The sequence below is a fragment of the Gossypium hirsutum genome, unplaced genomic scaffold, assembly GCF_007990345.1.
Source record: "Gossypium hirsutum isolate 1008001.06 unplaced genomic scaffold, Gossypium_hirsutum_v2.1 scaffold_1628, whole genome shotgun sequence".
In the NCBI taxonomy this organism is placed as follows: Eukaryota; Viridiplantae; Streptophyta; class Magnoliopsida; order Malvales; family Malvaceae; genus Gossypium; species Gossypium hirsutum.
In genome coordinates this window covers 1-6,810 of record NW_024403705.1, presented here as the reverse complement: position 1 = coordinate 6,810, position 6,810 = coordinate 1, and the positions used below count along the sequence as shown (strand labels likewise).

General features: G+C 36.2%; 1 pseudogene; it reads right to left on the bottom strand.

Moving 5' to 3' along the window:
- Positions 1 to 931: 931 nt before the first annotated feature.
- Positions 932 to 6,806, bottom strand: LOC121227736 (sister chromatid cohesion protein SCC2-like; annotated as a pseudogene).
- Between the last annotated feature and the right edge of the window lie 4 nt (positions 6,807 to 6,810).

Below are 6,810 nucleotides of genomic sequence, written 5' to 3'. Positions count from 1 at the left end.
CCAAACATCCAATTCTTAAAATATCAAAAGTGGATTTTGAATTAAAAACACTACAAAATGGAAACCATCTAAAATGAATAAAAACCCCAAGCAGTCCTCATCACCTAAACCTCCCTATCTCATTTCTTTTTTCCTTCATTCTAATGTACATGTTAGCGTCCTTCTTTTTTTTTTTTTTTTTTTTTTTTTTTTTTTTTTTTTTTTTTTTTTTTTTTTTTTTTTTTTTTTTTTTTTTTTTTTTTTTTTTTTTTTTTTTTTTTTTTTTTTTTTTTTTTTTTTTTTTTTTTTTTTTTTCACCGATGTCAAAGGGAGCGTTCTGCTCGTTAGAACATCCCCCGGTTTATGGGTTCAGTTGAGAAAAGCCTAATTGGTACAAATTAGATTCATCGATGAGGTCAGTTTGTATCTTGATCATGGTAAAATGTTTCGGAAAAAAAAAAAGAAATGCTAAGCGTAGTTCAACCTGGCATCTTTGATCATTCAGGCTATAAACAATTTTTAGTGTCTTTTAGCTTCATAAGAGCGTAATGCAGTAGCAGCAAAACGTCGCTGAAATAAAAAAAATGGCTTCTCCAGAATTCCCAGTCAATGCGGCCATAGAAATTAGGGTTGCAGGTTCAAAGTACCTGGATTTTTTGAATTTCATCTTTGAAAGAACGAGGTCAGAAGGGGCCATCTTATGATTGTTGTCTCAATTGAGGAGGTAATCTGAAATAGACTGATAACTGAAGTTTTGCTGGTTGTCCATTCAATCGTTGATGTATGTGAAAGAAAGGAGGCTGAACACAGGCGGCTCTGAATGTTCGTTCAATCTAGCGTAGCCATATGATTATAAGCAGCTTGACTATAATCCGGCTGAACTATCCCGTTATTACTAGTCATCATCTGAGCATCTGTTTTGCAGCAATTTGAACTCAGATTTTAAATTTGCCTCAAGAGCCCTGCTCTGACTTGTATCACTCGATTTATGGCGTAGATCAAATAAAGTGGTTCATCAGGAGATGAAAATGGTACAAAGCAAGAGTTTCCGTACAATACTGTAAACGGGAAATCAACTTCTCAGCATAATTAATCGAGGAAGAAAGTTTAGATTAGGCAATGAGTAACTCACATCAGAAAGGTATAACAGAATCGTTCCAGCTAGGATTATCAAATTTGCGCACAATTGGGACATGAATTTGTTCCTAGCAACCCGATTTCCACGAATTAGCTTGTAAATTCTAGAAACTCCCAGCCTTGCTTGTGTTAAGACCGCATCAGATTTCCCTTTCAAATTTCCAGGAAGCTTGATTGGGATTTTTTCATTTGGATTTTCATGTGCATTGCCACTAATTGAGCGATGAAGAAATGACACTGAAGCATCCCCATCGGCTCTCGAAAAAAGCAGGATATCTGAAAATTAAGCTTTTATTATTATTACAATAAGCAAATGTAAGGACAAAGAGATTCATAGCACAAGGAGTCTTCTCATTCATATTCATAGCAAATGATGAGCCAACTTTTGGTTGACGTCCAGAGATCTTTTCTAGGGCTATAAGGTATGGACACAAGTAATAGGATGAACAAGTCCTTGTCGAAGAACTACTTCCACTATCTGCATCGGTAAATATCACAAAAATTCAGAGTCCAAACAGACCTTGTAAGCAAAATCAAGAAAGTCAACGATTTTACTGATTAAAGAGAATCATACATGCAGCATTCTGGTGATAGTTCGATACTAGAATTTGAATCATGTAAGGCTTTCAACGCGCCAATTTTTCTTTTCCTTTTTCCCCTTTTCAAAGTCTACTTTCTATCCAAATGAACAATTGTAGGTAATTTTTATAAATTTCTTAATCTGGACAAACTGCCACCCATAATTTTGTTCAAGTCTTACATATATTCACTTTCAGATTCACAGTCCCAAAATTGCTTCGTCCCAAAGAAATAAGACAAGGTAAACAATTTCTCACCTTTAGGGCGGATTGGCGAACTTCTTCGTTAAAGTCCAGGCATCTCCCCAGAATATTATCCCAATACAGCTGGACTATACCCCCACAAATGTTAGTATCGCCAGCACCGCAGCTACAGGGACACTGTGGCCACCTTCTACAGTATACTGAACTTGATCATCACTCACTTTATCCGTTTCCATTTGACTTTCCGCATCAAAGAAGATATTCCAACAAATTTTGTAACATTTGCATCTGGTGGAGAGAGTTGCTTAGCATGCATCTTGTACATAGAAAGATAATTGTAATAAAGAAATTAAGTGATGACAATTTTACCTTAAGACGAACATTAGAACTCGCTGCTAATGCTGCCTCTAAATCTTTCCAATGTCCTTTTCCAACATATATTCAGGCCTAGCAATTAGAGCGAACCTAATGCCTAAATAATAAGCCATAGGAACAAAAGATATGTCATATATTAAAATATTTCACACGGAGATGAAGCAAACTCCGAGATAAGTAGAAAAATGGTCATACTGCAAGATCTAACCTTTATGCTAAATCATCCATTTGAAGTACTTTTTAAACAAACTAATACTGCTAGCACATCAATATTTTTGTACTAGACCACCAACAAAGAATTCCATAGCGGATAAGTAATCCAAGACAGAAGAGAGCGCCCCACTTGCTGCAAAGATAATAATAATATAAAAGGAGCTACTTCAACTTATGATTCACATATAAAGTTTTCATAGAAAGAAGACAACCGAACCAAACCTATTTTCATAATCAAAAGAGATCTGTACATATGAACCAAACTAGCCAAAAGATTGCAGGTGGAAATAACAATATTATTTCTAGCAATGAACCTGCTTGTTATCAGTTGCTCGGGAATCCAATAGTTTGAAAAATAACTGAATGAGATACTCACAACATCACCAGTATTCCCTGCCTTTCTACTCACTGAACAAAGACACCTGCAATGAGAAATAAAAATAAATGATGGAACTGAAAGCAGAAACAGAATACCTTTTGAGTAGAAACACCTGCCTTTTTACTCACAAATGTAGCATAGAATCACATTCCAAGCATACAAAAACTCGAACAAACAATAAATTTAGACCTCTGGCGGAAATAGAATTTAATATGAAGATTACAAATTTAACAAACAACTGGAATTACACAAAAGTTGAAGACAGTAAGAAAGGGAAGCTGAAGATACTTGATGCAAGCGTGGACAACAGTCAAAAAGGAATGCCGGACGATCATGTGCTTCAGATCTGTTTTAGTTCATCACCAACACTAGGAGGCAACTTTCGCATCAACGGCACAACGGCATCAATTACAAAGATTATACTCTCCAGTAACTGTGCACCAACTCTGTTATCAACCTGAACACAAGAAGTGAAAAAGCAATTAAGGTAAAACCCCCACAGCCTATAAACCATTGGATTACAGCAGTGAAGAAAAATTACAGGAAGCAAAATTTAGAAAATAATCAATGACAATAGAGAAATTGAAGGAATTAGCCTAAAACCTGAAACAACAAAAAACTGGTCCAATAACAAGAACCATAAGATTGACATGCCAAAGATTAGTGGAAAGGAGCAAAACTTCAGTGCAGTCCAGAGACGAAGAATATCATATTTGATGTATCCAACAAAAATAAAACTAGTCTGTTATTTCAAAACTAACATTATTGGCTTTCTGGAATTAAAGCTACTAAAAAAGCAGGTAGCGCAGAATGGTTGGTTATTCAAATGAAGATAGCTAGACTGTAAACAAAGATCATGACTTAAAATATGAATGCAGACAAGAAAGCTAATAGATCCAAAAGACACCTGATTCCGTCAATGTCATTAAAAGAAAGTATAAAATAACCTGACTCTTAAGGTAAGCTGAGCTGATAAAAATTGGAGGATCTGACTGGCATGCAAGTGATGTCAAAACAAAATGCAAGGCAAAAAGGGAGTGTAGGACTTCTCTTCCATTATGTTTCTGTTCAATTTTTCCAATAGATTGCACATACTTATCGCCGTACCGAGCAGGAACAGGGTGATTCCAGCACTTTCGGATGAGGAAAAATAAACAATTAGCTTAATGACAGTTAAAAACTGATGATAGGCAACTGCTCAGTTTTCACAATTGTTCAGTTTCTTAGCCTCCAAAGAATGAACTACCATCCAGATACTGAGTCTGCATTCCAGAAGGTTCTTCAAACCAAACTATAAAATGTCTTACAAACAAGATCCTGAAGATGAAAAGAAGAGATTAAGAAAGAATACCAACAGAGCAATAGTTTTGATGTGAAAATATATAATACAAAAATGTCCAATGTCACTTCATTAAGCTAGAACAAAAGAAAAACAGGACTGATAGTTTGCATCACCAGGTTCTAGGTACCACGGTAATGCCCTTCGTAGAACAAAAACGCCCCAAAATGGTTTTAATATACAAGAAAAGGATTATTTGCACAACAATTTTGCTGATGCCTCAGTCTAATATTTGAAAGAAGAAAAAAGTAACTCTTAACACCACAAAGGTACTGGCATTAGTGCCTCAGTCTTTGACATGAAATACATTGTTATTGTTTCAGAATTACCTGAATACTTGATTCATCATCACTAACACGAGAAATAATCTCAATGCAAGCATTGTAAACCCTGAGAAGTTAGGATCCGCATTGCACATATCTCGAATAATTTTGATTGCTCGTTTCCGTACGCTGACTCCAGTATCTTTAATCCTCTCTGCTACCTTCTCAAAGTACTAATTATCCCCATATTTTTGGAAAAGAGAAAAGAAGGGGCGGGGGGATGAACCAGAAACAAGTGTGTCAATAAAAGATGCCCAGCTTTAATAAGATGGACTAGTCGAGTTCAAGTAGAAGTACCTTTAAACTAACATCTGGATGTGAAGCAATGTGCCTGCCAACTAGTTCCAATGCAGCTTCCCTGACAGATATTGCAGAGTCACAAAACCTTCCTCAACAGCCACTTGAACACGTTTGTCACCTAATACCTCTGGATCAACTTCTACAATAATACTAACCTGCCATCATCATACACATGCAGAAACTTGTTTTGTCAACATAAATGAAAAATGAATATGCTAAATCCAAAAAACAGTAATGACAAGTTGCAAGAAACTTTCACTTACTGCTCGTAAAGCCTTGGCCCTAATCACAGGGGAGTTTTCTCTTAAGCTAACCTGGAAAGAAAACATGTAATAAGAACCAGACCTGCCTTACCTACTAAATCAGGGACTTGCAAAATATTTTACTAACCAGAAGCAAGTAAAGAATCTTGTCAAATCCTCTAGAGAAAGAATTATTTTGTCCCAGTGCTAAAGCAATTTTCTTGACTGAATCCCTTAAAAACAGTGAAGAAACAGTCCCCGAATCACGCACTATTGCTTTTGATCTCAGTCTAGAAACATAGTACTTGAAATTTTGTTGAGATTTCGGGCCATCTTTATACCATAAGCAAAGATAACACCTGCATCCAAGAACACAAGTTTAAACAAAAAACCAATTAGGAAGAGCTACTTTGAGTTTTCAATTTTCACATGCATAACAACCAGGAAAGAGATTTCTTAAAAGTATATACCATCGAACAAAAAGATGGACATCATCAGCAGAAGCAGTATCTTGAAGATGATTCAAAAGCATCTGCTGAACAATTCAACTTTCGTAATTGGATCAGAAGATTTAGAACTTTCTGAGCGACCACGTTTCGGTTTCTCATTATCCTTGTACTGCGATTCACAGTATGATTGCAATACAAGAAGCTGCTTCTTACACATGCAAAACTGGCAGTACCAACTACGGTTAGGACCTTCTTGTTCTCTTACCCCCATACAATCACTGTGGAAAAATCTTTGACAACCTTGACACCTATATAACACTTTCTCTTCCTTTCCATCAAAACAAATGGAACATGCACCTTTTGGGTAACTACGATCAGTATCATCCCCACTAAGCAATTCTTCCGATATCCAGAACTTGTCCTTCCTATTGAGGAGAGCATCATGCTTCAACCTTGCTGCTATTGTGCCCAGAAGATCAATTGCCATTGCACGAACAGAGGTATCCTTAGATTTCAGACCTGCATTTTGGAGCAGTAAAACACAAAGAACCTGCAAACAATAGCTCCTTAGTTTTGAACCACTACCATCTTTATCCAAATAATAATGATGAAATAAATATAATAAATCTTTTTTCACCTCTAAAATAGGAGCAGCAGCAGGGTATTCAGGTAGATTTAATGTTGTCAGTAAATCAGTGACAAGATTCTCAATCATCAGTTTCAACTCAGAGGCCTCTTGAGTCTTTACAGAAGCAAGACGTTGAAGGACACGAGTCCAGAAATGACAACATGTATCCTGAACAGATTCATGGCATTTAGTTAAATAACCAGCATCAACTGACACTTCCAAGATGGGACTTCCAATTGATGTTTGCTTTAAAGCTTCAGGAAGGTTAGCACTGCTATGAACCAACTGAATCAGCAAAGCTGTAATCATCTGGATCTGCCTCTGTTCTTCATCAGGTAGGTGATACGCTCTTAATGCTCGCTTTGAAACAGGCAACTTCCAGAGAAGCTGAACCATTTCATCTATTATATATGTTCTATGTTGGGTATATGAGTAGAATATCTGTATCAAAAAAAAAACACTCAGATTAAAGAACAACATATAATTGCCATAATTTACCTTGATGTAAGCATTTAATCATGTCTATCCTTTTAACTGCAAATTGAACATCTGGATTCATACCCCAGTTAGCAAGCCAATTGCTTTGAGTTGCAAGAGCTGAATGTTGTCCACCAAAAAAGTAGTGAAGCTTGTCTTTAATAGTTGTAGAACACAACTATCAGAT